Source organism: Lepisma saccharinum, unplaced genomic scaffold, assembly GCF_977018435.1.
Source record: "Lepisma saccharinum unplaced genomic scaffold, izLepSacc3.1 HAP1_SCAFFOLD_388, whole genome shotgun sequence".
NCBI lineage: Eukaryota > Metazoa > Arthropoda > Insecta > Zygentoma > Lepismatidae > Lepisma > Lepisma saccharinum.
Genome location: NW_028143094.1, coordinates 70586 through 84380, shown reverse-complemented (window position 1 = coordinate 84380; position 13795 = coordinate 70586). Strand labels below are relative to the sequence as shown.

Here is a 13795-nt window from a genome sequence, read left to right as displayed (position 1 = left end):
ACATCATATTATTATTATTATTCCTGACACAATTGGTTCGGTGTATTTCTAGATACGTGCCTTGGAAGGCCCTACAGAAATTACAGCGAAAGGAAGTGAGACAGTCGGGTACTCTTTCAAACTCTAAATCTTGTTCTTGTCCCAAGTTATGTAAAAGCTCTCTCGTTTTTGTCTCGATCTCTGAATACATTTTCAATTATAGTCACATTAACTTCAACGCATTTTAAAAATACAATTTGTGTCTATACAAAGAACACGCTTGGGCAATACATTCACATTTAAAGAACACCGATCTATTTCATAAAGAGGTAAGACAACTATGCTGAAGGTAGATATTTAAATTTTAAAAATAATTCACTGCACATTCAATTATACTATATGTAATGTTATGTTATAATAATGGAACCTACATCTTGCAAATTTTTTAATTCTAGTTTCATTGATATTTTACTTTGTATATTATGTGAATACATTAATCGTGATGGAGGGAGAAAACACACCGGAACGACAAGTGACCGGCGACACGTGTCGCTTGAGAATTGCACCAATCGAGCGTAGGCATGTGCTGCCTGTCATGCCGCTACGGTGTGAAACGTTGCTGCTGATTGGCTCGTTCCCAAGCGACATGTGGTGCGTGTCGCTTCGGTGTGAGTTCTCCCTAAGAGGGCGAGTGACAATGAATTCAATTACATCTTCATATCTTGTTCATGACTGAAAGAAGCTACTCGTGTCGCATGTCGCTCGGATTGGGACTTTCTCTCAATATCGTGTATCATGTCGACTCGGTTTGTTGTTCGTGCATGTTTTGCTTTAAACTGAATAGGCTCTTGTTGCTTATGTGAATGTCCCGTGTCGCTTGGGAACGAGCCAGTCAACAGCAACGTTTCTCAATGTAGCTGCAGACCGAAGAGACAAGCGACACATACCTCTAGAGAACAATCCAATCAACAGCAACGTTTCACACAGCTGTAGAATAACATGTCATAGAAGCCTGCGTTCAATTGGTGAAATCCTCAAGCGACACGGATATTTCATGCCGTCTAAAGCAAAATATTTACTGTGCATGAGCGAACAACAGGCCAGGGCGACACGATGCACGGTATGAAAAAGAACTTAGTCCGAGGGACATACAAGCAACAGACAACACAAGCTGAATGTTTGGTAGCATTTATTACTGAGAGCCAGTTACCAAGAGACACGTGTCGCTTGTCGCGTGTTGCTTCGATATGAAGTATCCCTAAAAGTAAGCAGCTTTTGAATAGTTAATAGGTAAACAGCAGTGACAGCGCCAGACTTTCTTACGTGGGAGAACTACTGGATACCTGTCAAAGATTTGGGTGGACCACATCTTCACATAAATATATTTTGATATTCAAATTTTACGTGATCGATACTAAGAGGGTCCCTACCCTTGCAGCCACTTCTGTAACCTTTTTAGCACATATGCTCTTAAGCTGACAATAACTATTAGTTAATCCTTTTCAAATGTCATTTTAACATGAATTAATTCAGAGAACAACCAGTGTAGCATACAGGTATGAATAAGCGCATGATTTTCTAATGTCACTATATGTTTCCATTCACCACACCTACCATAGTTTATCAGAAAGATATTAATTTACATTGAAGAACGAGATCAGATCCTGCGTGGCCTAGGGACACGAGATCGAGTATGAGACTCCGTCTCTAAAATAGAGCCAAACCAGAATTGGAGGTAGGATATTTATTCCTTCTCATGTGTGAGCCGACGAGCTGTAGCTATGTATACAGTTGTGAAATACGTTTTCTACCACACTTTCCTTTTCGTTTTGGAGAAAAACTACCAGTTGCCCTTTAGTTTCTAATAATTTTTGACATAGCTGATTTCCCAACACCAGCCACTTCAGCGATTTGCCGCACAGTCATGGATGTGTTCTCACTCAATGTAATAATTCTAGAACGTTTTCTGGGTGTTATATCCATACTGAAAACACGTAGGAACACGGAGCACAACAAAAGCGTGTTTACTACAGCCAAGCACTCACAGAAGTCTGTTGGTTAATAATTGACATTGCACCACAACGACAATAATGAAACAACAGGAATGCTTCAAACCTTGCAATTGTTGCAATTGTTGTAAACAGTATCAAGTACGCATCAAACAGTTAGCTGATACTACTAGTATAAGTTTATGTTACGTATTTATTCGATTATCTCCCATAAAGCGTGGAGAACTGTGGAAGGGTGATTTTTCTCTCTTTGTCCGCATTAATTTGCACAGCACTGTATGTGTGAGTGTGAGTGTGTGTGCCCGTATCTATAGGTTAGATTACCATTCTTATATGTATTTTTTCTTTGTATTTCTTATTTCTCTGTAATTTTAATATATATTTTTATTTTTCAATATTTTAATTATTTCACATTCATATTTTTTTGTAAACATGGTCAAGTGGAAGAAAAGGCTCCACAGTCTTAACTTCGCCATGTAAAAGAAGAAATAAATAAATAAATAAATATAGATACATTGTTTGAAAAGTAATAATAATTCAAAGGAATTTTAATGGTACACTTCTATGGTACGGCTAAATGATCGGGCAAGAAATTTTATGTTAATTGCGCAGTACTTCCACATTTATGGTAAACACCAACAAATACTGCTGTTTCACTACATCTAACACGGATGATCTTTCTTCTTCCTCGCCGTTACCTCATTTCTGCAGGTTTCATTTTTTTAAATTAGTATTTCATACTCTCGGTCTCGACTAATTCAAACATACCTGAACGTTATTTATCAACTTCATTATTTACAGATTATCATAATCGAAATTACAATCATAAAGATAAATCGTAAGTGTCAACTGTGAACTTGTGCGCCGTCATTTCACATATTCGGGCGAATTCAGTTTTCCGAGGTTCTAAGAGTTGAAACAAGACGCCAGCCCCATAGATCAGTCCCTGGGCAGGATTGTCGTTTGGTGCCTCCCTTTCCCCCGCACTACTAAGCACCGACATTTTATACTTTTTTCTTATGCAATGGTTTTTAATATTTACATATTACAAATTGTGAAATGATGAAACAATTAAAACTCAGTAAATGAAACAACAACAACAATAATATACTAGACCTTGGTGGCGTCCCTTCATCATCATCGCGATTAGCCGATGTTGGCTAAAAAATGACGCTAAATAACAGAAATTGAATAAAATATATAAATAATACTTGTTAAATTTGAAGATCAGTAAAGCCGGCAAATGGCAAAACTGTTATAAAAGTAACAACAATAACAGCGGCGCAGCGTAGCGACCATTTTATTTTCGTAAAGTGTTTGCGTTCCTAGAAACTACTCTATCCCTCTCCAGTAGTCGGGGCATCAACCCATCTCATGGTAGGTGTAAAGAAAATCCACCCACTGTTTATAAGTTAGACTGTAAATATTTATTTCCCACCAGAATACTTCCGATCTGCAGCAAATTTGAGCACCAGACCTTGAATATAGTTGTTTTTAATATACGAAGATAAAAGATACTCGTTCGTCTAGAGAACAATCCAATCAACGTTCGTCTAATATCACTAAGGTAAGGACTTAGGGCAGTGCGGGCTATTCTCAAAATTATATTATTGGTATCCTGAGATCCATGCCAAACCTATTAACAAACACTTCAACTACCCCAACTTACGAGGAATTTATACTCAAGCTCTCAGCCTCGAACCCCTGTCCTTTAGTAATTTCAAGAATCTGAAATATTACATGCAGATATTCTGAAAATACACAGTTTAATTTCATGCAATGTACAAAGAGAAATGTCATTCCTTTAAATTAACAGTTCCTGTCACGTTTCACACAGTTGTAGGATAACATGTCACACAAACCTGCGTTCAATCAAGCGACACGGATATTTCACACCGTCTAAAGCAAAATATTCACTGTGCATGCGCGAACAACAGGCCAGGGCGACACGATGCACCGTATGAAAAAGAACTCAGTCGGAGGGACACACAAGCAAGAGACAACACAAGCTGAATGGTTGATTGCGTTTATTACTGAGAGCCAGTTACCAAGAGACACGTGTTGCTTCGATATGAAGTATCCCTAAAAGTAAGCAGCTTTTGAAGCACAGTATGAATAGTTAGTAGACAAACAGCAGTGACAAAACATATGTAATGATATATATATATATATAGAGGGAGAGAGAGAGAGAGAGAGAGAGAGAGAGAGAGAGAGAGAGAGATAGAACAAATTGCCTTCAAATCCGCACCCTAATCAAAATTTATTAAACATATCAAAACATATTTTTTCATTCATCAATTTTTTACGCTTACAATAACCTCTAATTATTACTAAATCAATTTTTGTATTTTCGTCTAATATCTTATTCTATTTAGCTCTTGCCAGTAGGCACTTTATCTTCATATGTACATTTTTTTTGGCCTCCATCTCATCAGACTTAGGCTATCATTCATTAATTTCCTCAATTATCTCATCCAACTCGTTTGCATTTCCACCCTTCTACATAGGAGTTGTAGCTTACCTGGCTACGTCAATTGAACAGGGGAGGTCAAATCAGCGTTAGCTTCCATCGTATATATTGCTCTCATCTTCAGGGATGAGATGTTGTTGCTATGTATGTGCTCGAAACGTTGGAAGATAACGCCGATATAATCTGGCTGGTACACCTGTTCGAATCCTTCTACATGCTAAATTGAAACAACAATCTTTCGTAATCATTAAACAGGATGGAATAAATAGCGGGGAGGCTTTTGTAATATTAGTAATTTAAATTACATCCCCATTAAAAACTGAGCATCCTCGATGGCGAAGTGGTAGCGTCGTCACCTTGTAATCAAAGGATCCCGGGTTCCATGCCTGGCCCAGGCCCGATTAGCCTTACTGTGCATAAAGTGGACTTAAAACATCAAATCAATAAATCATTAAGAATTAATTTTAAAATTTTATAATGAATTTCGGGTGAAAGATTCAATATACTAACCTTCATTATTAATTCAATGCCTAGAGAATTATAAAAAATTGGGGGGAGGTTGTATTTATATACACGAACGATCGGGAGCCAATATAAGTTTACAACCTGCAAATCGGGTTTTCTCTACCGATTCAATATCTCCAATGTTGTTTGTGCTGCACCTGATTCAAAATCGGTCATAATTTATTTCGGAAATTATTTTTGGGAGAATAAAGCCAGTCGATAAGAGAGCTTGACTGCCGTTCGATTCCCGGAGGAGAGGGTGAGGAAAGTGGGCTCCTCCCACTGCATGGGGTGCATCTAAGTACAAGGAACTCTTCTATATAACTACGGGGGAGCATAGAGACGATTTGCATCGCCTCTATAAATAACCGAGACTGTGAATATGTAAAGGGCCACCACCACCCACCCACCAATATGCCTTCAAAACACATTGCATAATTCAGGTAGGTGGCTTTACCAATTTCTTTCAAATACAAGTAGCTAATTATAGTAACAAAACATATTTTTATACATAATTGGATTTTTCAAAATTACAATAAAATAACAAAGCAACCAATTTTGTTGTAATTCTATATAGAATAAGTTAACGTAGGCCAGAATCGGTTAACTTCCCGTTCGGACAAATGTCGCAGTTGAAGTAGTGGTCTAAACAGGTAAAAACTGCTTACTGGCACGTAATCTGACTTAAATTTGGCATAAAGCAGTCTATTTTTTAGTTTGAAAGACCTTGTGACATTTGTCGAGCCGGGATGAAGTTCTTCATAACTAATGGGATAAAGAAAAAGGAAAATTTAATTCGTAACACTACTAACGGACTTATTACCCCATTCGCATGATGTAATTAATAAATACAATAATTCTAATTACATGATTATTAAAAAGCAAACATTTCTTTGTAAATAATAATGTAAAATGCCTTTTTTTGAACAATCCCTCCCCTGTTGTAGGTTTGTTATCCATGAAATATCAATCTGGAAATTTTGTTTCACAGGTACTTGTCATAGAGTAATCCTTACGCTGTAAATATAATTTTTTTAGCTCCCCCATCGGAGACATCTGGGCTCAAAATTTTGAAAAAGAGAATCAAGAAACGATCAAAGAGCTATAACAGTAATTCAGCCGAAATACTCTGATATTACATAACTTCCCTAAAAAAAATATCCTAAACTTTGAATTTTGGTCAAAATCAATATGTTGAAAAAATACACGAAACATACAATGTAGCTTGAAATGAACTGAAAACAATGTTTCTTTACCCAAGCTAGATGAGTTATCATAATTACCGCAACTGTCTACAAAGGCTAAAAATGCCGCAAACCATAAGTCAAACATGGCTGCAGTTTTTAAACGAAATCAAGTTTAGGAAAATACTACCCTTGCATAGGGGTTACAACAACAAATATATATAAATAGAAAAAGTTGACCATTTTGTTAACTATTATCTTTTTGGAAAACATGGTATTAAATAACCATATTTTGCTTTAGACCTAATATTAATTAAAATATGCAAGTTTGATTAAATTAGTGCATATATTGCGTATCAGTGAAAGTTTTATAAAAATAGATCAAATACATTCACAGTGTTGGTTTTATGCAAGGATAATGTTGGAAAATTTTCCGCTTGAAATGATTCACACTGAGAATCGAACCTGGGTTTACTACGTGGCAGTCCGATGTCATATTTTCTCTGCTTTTCTCATATATCAGTTTTTACTCAGTTCCATATTTTTTCACATTCACATTCAGAAAATAAACATCCATGTCTTACTCGGGATTCGAACCCAGGACCCCTGCTGTCGAAGCGCGCTGCGCTAACTTCCTCGCCCCGGAGGTCAATAATAGACTACTGGGACTCCTTATTCGTTGAAGAGAAGACGCTTTCACAATTATGTATGTTACAAGCCACATATTGTTGCTGCAGGACTCTATATTATCGTCTGGAATTTTGACACGAAATGGTAAGATCAGCTTTTGGCAGTGAAGACCCGAACAGCAAAACCTAGGACATGTCTGAGGAAAGAAGTGACAAGGGTTTTACGACCTGTCAATCACTAACTGCCCGTGTACCGGAGGAGGCGTGTTCTTGAGGAGCCTCGCGAAGCGGGCCTGGACAAAACATCTGGTGGTGTAAACGCTGTGCGCGCTCTATCGGCAAAAGGAAGGCGAATTCGGAAAAGGCCTTTCCATGATATACAGTCTTAAGTATTGACTCCGATTTTAATATAAATTGGACATTATGGTCTGGCTTCAAGATATATGCAGAAATATAAACTGCTATAATTCGTAAAATATTAGAGACATCGACTTGATATCGGGTATGGCAACATGTTAGCATGTTCACAGGGCGAAACCTAACCATACCAGATATGAATAATGAACAACCTGATCAATAAATAATAATCATGGAGACGAAATAATCTGAACTTATTCTTCCTTATGATGGCATGTTAGCATGCCCACAGGGCGAACCTACTCATACGGCAGAATAACATTAAGTCCTGTTGCTTTATGCAAAAAATTGAAAATATATCATTTAAATCCCTAAGATTGTATGTTTATTTTATTAAGTCTCTCTGAACGCTTCATGTTGACCAGGGCATTCACTTGTTTTTCTCAGCTGTCTCAAGCCTCTTAGGCATGTTTACAATGCATTGTGTTGTGCCATGCAAACCTCCTGAGCATTCAGGAAACAGGTAATACTTCTGGTTATGGTGTCAGCGGTTTGCATGGTAGCAATTATATTAAACACACGATTCGGCGATTCGGCATCGAGGAAGAGCTCGATGGCCAGGGAATATAGAGGTGAGACAAGCTGGGAGGTGACGGACTTTGGAGTTTGAGCGGAGAGAGAGAAGGTGGTCAGCAAGGCAGTAGGTGAAGAGTAGAACAACGCTCTGGTCGACAAATAGGAGAGAAGCTTACAGAGGACTTCGCTATTTTCATTCAGCTAAAGACTTCAGATAGACAGGTAATTATCCTACACCCAGCCATGATACAGGTTCAACGGTTCGCAAAACCCAACGAGTGACCATTGTCTTTTCAGTAGTTTAATTCCTTTGTGTAATTTGTACCTTTCGCATGCCAAGCGATAACTCGTCATGTCAATGACGAGTGGTCTCATCAAGAGGATGAATGATGAGTAGTTTACATCACCCCAGCAATTAATTGCAGAAACAACTGGTTCAGATCCCTTCATTCTATAGAATGACACGTGGTGGAGTGCTTGAGGCCTTTTCATTTTTTTTTTCAGAAAATGAAAAGAGTTACAGTTAATTGTTAGCTTTGAAATTTTCCCCCTAGCTCAATTTTGACACGTGGTGGATTTGCTAGGGCTTCTCATGCATTTTTTCGGAAATGCGATGAGAAAAAAGTTTGTTAACCAGTTTAGGATTAAACCCCACCCCAAATATTGACACGTGGTCAAACACCACCCCAAAAATTTTGCTCATTTATTTAGTTTCTTTAGTATGTCCTTGCCATATTTCATTTTGAAAATACATAGGGTTTAAAGTTTTAAAATTAATGGGGGAGAAGAATTTACTTGTGCCATGATAGATGTCGAGCTTTCACCTTGCTGATGAACTCGACGAAACAGTAGATCAATTATTAGATATAGCACGAGGGACTATAAGTTTTAATTTAGATGTCAGCGGCCCAGCTGCAAGTTCCACCCCCAAGTTTAAACTTAGCCCAATCTTAACTGGACGCCTTCAGCGAGAATTATTGGAAAAACAGAAATGTGAACCACAATTAGAGCAACAAGATCAGGATATTAGAGATTTAGACCAAACACAATTCGCAACGATGGCTCAGTCGCAGTTTGTTCCCCCAACTATTTTAGAGGGTATCCCATTTCAGGGGATAGCCGGGGAGGATGTATCAAAATTCTCAGATAAAGTGGATAGCCTTGCCATATTAAATGGATGGAACAATGCCCGTAAGCAGGAATTATTTCCAGCCCTTCTGGCCGGGCCAGCGTTACGATGGTACCAGACCTGGAAAGATGGTACAGAAAATCAAGAAGTTTCTTACGAGGAGATACGAAAAAAATTAAGAATGAATTTACAGGGTCCTTGGATCAATTCCAGATCGAGGAACAAATTCGATATAGATTACACAAGGAAACTGAGCCAGTTACGAATTATGTTCGGGACAAACAATTACTTCCACTAAAGGCAGACCCCAAAATGAGTGTTCAACAACAGATCAAACAGATCATATTAGGATTACAGGTGGATTACATGAAAGATATCCACCATAAAGAGTATGAGTCCGTGCATGGGTTACTTAAGGATTTAAAATCCTTTGAAAAACTTCAGTTCTTGATGAGGCAGCGCAAGCTGAAAACTGAGGTACTAAGATCAAAGGGATAGCTTATTCTCTCCTTTGCATAATACACCAACTTTTCCGCAACAGCAGCAGATTTTACTGCAGAGTAACAATCTGGCTGCTGCTGAGTCTGCGCAATCGCGACCCACTTCAGACATTGAGGCAAAATTCAAAGCCTTGCAAAAGGAGGTTGAGCAATTAAAATTATCTAATAATCCTCAAAATACCAAAGTTCAAGTCCAGGCTCAGGAAACTGGTCTGGAAGCAAGATTAGCCAGTCTCACTTTGAGATTGGATAGCATGGAGGATCAAAAACAGAACCCTGGCACCGACTCATCTACTCCTAAACAATTTAGAGAACCTTATTATAGGGATAGCTATCAGTCAGGTAATAATTATAGAGGCTCCTATCGGGGTAACAATAATAGACGACAGTACAATAGGGGGTACAGGAATGGACGCAATAATAATGGTAACAACCCAGATCGCAATAGGCGATATGGTAATACCCAACAAGGGCGAGGACGTGGAAACTTCCGCGGACAGAACTCGCGGGGTTCCTCGTCTTCAGCAGGGCGAGGCCAGTAAAACAGGGAAGAGCAACGGGGGAGACCACGCTGCTCTATTTGTAATTACCCTAACCACACAGCAGCCACTTGTTTTCAGAACACGGAGGCTTTAAACGAACAGTGACTGCCCATAGAAGAGACGTATGCGCAGATTTCTTTGGCAAACAAATATCAGTCTCTACTTTCCCCTATGAGGAATTAATTTACATTAACGCAGTGTTAGGGGGACAACGTCAGAGGTTTCTTGTGGATTCCGGAAGCCAAGTATCCGTCACCAGTGATCGAGGCATTCCTTCAACCGCCAAACGTTTTAAAATTCATACGGCCATAAGGGGAGTAGCAAAAGAACAAATTGAAATTAAAGAGATTGTCCTGTTAACATTTGCAATAAACGGCCGCAATTTTACCCATCCTTTTCGGGTGATTCCAAATTTTGAACATGGGACAATCCTGGGAAATTATTTTTTAAGAGCTCCTAAGGCAAATTTGGATTTTGATCAAAATCGACTCACATTGAGGAGATTTGGTACTCCTCCGCGGAACCAGTTAAGGACGGAACACAGAAAAACCTTTGACGTTTCCATAAAAGTTGCTAGTCTGATCAGGGATTTATATGTGCCGGAATTTGTAACTTCCAGACAAATTAGAATTAAACCTAGATCTCATTTGTGTATTCCTGTCAAATTGACAAATTCTAATAATCAAAATTTAACTTATTTGGAACCAGATTTACAGTTTCAAATGGAGACAGGCTTAATGGTGCCTCGAGCCATTGTAAATCCGGAGTCATTTTTAATTTGGATTACTAATCCAAATTCTTACAAAATTAAAATTAGGAAAGGGGCACGCTTAGGTACCGCAGAGGCATGGCAAAATCCAGTACCAGCTTCGCGTCATATTGCAGATGACGAAGGACCTAACTTTATGGTGACTAAGGAGACTGGCACCGTGACAAAACCAGTGCACGATATTACTAAATTTGACATTAATCCAGCATTGGAACCCGATCAGAAGTTGCAACTTAGACACTTATTAGAGAAGTATGTAGATGTATTTTCTTGGTCCGAGCAGGACATTGGTTGTGCCACTAACTATACGCATCGTATAAAGTTAAAGGACGATTCGGAATTTCACGTCCCAGCCTACCCTATACCTGTACACCTGCGTAAGGAAATTAACCAGCAAATTGACAACTTGCTAGAAGCAGGGGTCATCAGTCCTACGACATCACCCTACAATTCACCAGTTTTTCTTGTCAAGAAGAAATCAGGAGCTTATCGCATGGTGCAGGATTTCCGATTACTTAATGCTAGGTCTGTTTTCGATGCAGTTTCTATAGGAAACATCTCAGAGATATTGCACAATATGGCCGGTAAGAGCTATTACTGTAGTGCCGATTTGAAACAAGGATTTTTTCAAATTCCATTAGCGGAAGAATCGAAAAAGTACACTGCCTTTACTATACCAGCCAGGGGACAATTTGCGATGAATTTTACACCTATGGGACATGTGACTTCTCCTGCGGCAATGACCCGATGTGTTCATCTCGCTACAGCGGGGATGAACGACAATAACTTTGCCTTTTATATCGATGACATGTTTGTTTTTGCCAATACATTTAAGGATATGTTGGTGAATTTAGAGAAAATGTTTCAATGTTTACGATCTGCCGGATTGAAATTGGCTGTACCTAAATGTTCATTTGGATATTACGAGACAATTGCCTTAGGCCACAATGTGGGCAGATATGGTTACAGTATCAGTGATAGAATACTGTCATCCATTAAAAATTATAAAGTTCCCACCACCACAAAAAAGGTTAAAATGTTTTTAGGTCTTTGCAGCAACGTGAGGAAATACGTCAAGAATTTTTCTGACATTGCATCACATTACAAGGTTTAATTCGTAAGGGCAAGAAATTTACATGGGGTCCTGAACAACAATCAGCGTTTGAGAAATTAAAGGAAGCACTAATTACTGCACCTGTTTTGTTACCGTACGATCCAGCAAAGAACACCAAGGTTTTCACCGATGCTTCATCTCATGCGGTCAGTGGCGTATTAATGCAGCCCAATGCAGAAGGAGAGTACTTGCCATGTGCGTACTGCAGTAGAACGTTGACGGACACTGAAAAAAGATTGAGTGTTATTGAGCAAGAGTTAACAGCAATTTTATATGCTTTCAAATCATTTAGATTTTATCTTGTGGGTCACCATTTCGATTTACACACGGACAACAAAGCAATTACGTATATTAGGACATCTCGTAATTTAAGCTCAAAGCTTCTTCGATGGAGCAATCTTTTGGAGGATTTTTCATTTACTCCGATCCATGTCAAAACTACGGAGAACATCGCCGATCCTCTTAGCAGAGAATGTGGAGAAAACGTAGAGGATGGCAACACTGAGGAAGAAATTCCCGAACCCAGGACACTTACATTATTTGATGCAACCACAGATGTCGCGGAACATCAGAGACAGGATTAATTTTTTGGCCCAATTATTAAAGTTTTGGAGGACCCAGACAGGGACGATGGAACATTACCTTTAGCCATCCAGAGGCAGGTCTATCATCATGTGTTGGAAGATGGATTATTATATAGACAGCAGAAATTAGGAGCTACTACCAAGAAATTATTATGCATTCCAATGACATTACGTGATTCTGTCATTGAGACACTCCATGCTTCACCCATAGGAGGTTCTCATCTTGGATTTACCAAGTGTTACAATGTGGCCTTATCAAGAATTTATTTTCCAAATATGAAGTTATTTATACAACGGAAAATTAAGGAATGTATTACATGCCAGCAGAATAAACGCCGTCCAGGTCTACCAGCAGGAGAACTGTGCACCTTTCCCGCACAGAAGCCATTCCAGCGGATTTGTCTAGATTTTTCAGGTCCATATCCTCCTTCATCCAATCTTCGTCATCGATACATAATCGCTGCAACAGATTTTGGGACGCGCTATTTAATAGCCAAACCAGTTGCGGATTGTACGGCCAGTACAGCAGCAGAATTTGTGTATGAAGAGATAGTGTTGCGCTACGGAACCCCACAGGATATTTACACCGATCGCGGATCTGCATTTAAATCTAAGCTTTTCCAGGAACTTGGCAATAAATTGGGAATAACAATCAAGTTTTCGCCAGTCGGCTTACATAACTCCATAGGTCTTTCTGAACGTAACCACGGGGTATTGCAGAGTATAATGAAGTGTTATGTTAATTCAAAACACACTGATTGGGTCCAATATTTACAGCCAAGTGTGTTCAGTTATAACACTACGAGGAATCAGAATTTGCGGTATAGTCCATTCTTTTTAGTACATGGATTCCAACCTACTTTGCCCTGGGAGCTTGCATTACACACACCAAGCTGTGAAAATGTGGAGAATGATGTACGGTTCCGAGTATTGGAGAAAGCAAGAACCAATGCTACGAATAACCTGGCGAAGCGACATGTTGAAGTAAAGAAGTATTATGATCGAAAGAGGAAGCAGATCACATTTCAACCAGGTGATAAAGTATTAACTTTTGACAACACCCAGAAAATTGGAACCGCACGGTGCTTTTCAGGTATTTATAAAGGCCCAGCCACAGTTATTCGAGAAGAGAATCCGAATACATACCTGGTGGAATTCCAAAACAAGCGCGGAAAGACATTAGTGGACTCTATTGCCGTCCAGAGACTCAAAAAATATTATGCGCCAGATGACGGTGAAGGCGAAGAGAACTTGGCAGGTGAAGGTGAAGATGAAGATCATCAAGAAGACAACGCGGACTCACGCACGGATAATGGTCACTAAAATTGAAAATTCATATAAGTAACAGGTTTAACATTTTAATGTCACTTGCATGACATAATAATAATAATAATTTATCATAGAATAGCACTAATAATATTAACAATTAAAAGCAGACTTATTATTTAA

At 38.8% G+C, this 13795-nt stretch overlaps 1 long non-coding RNA gene across 1 annotated transcript in view; it reads right to left on the bottom strand.

Annotated features, from left to right (window-relative positions):
• LOC145982751 (uncharacterized) overlaps positions 1-12706 on the bottom strand; it is a 128715-nt gene extending 116009 nt beyond the window's left edge. The window contains exon 1 of the long non-coding RNA XR_014441140.1: positions 12703-12706. This is a non-coding gene — a long non-coding RNA (uncharacterized LOC145982751). The remainder of the gene's footprint in view (positions 1-12702) is intronic.
• Between the last annotated feature and the right edge of the window lie 1089 nt (positions 12707-13795).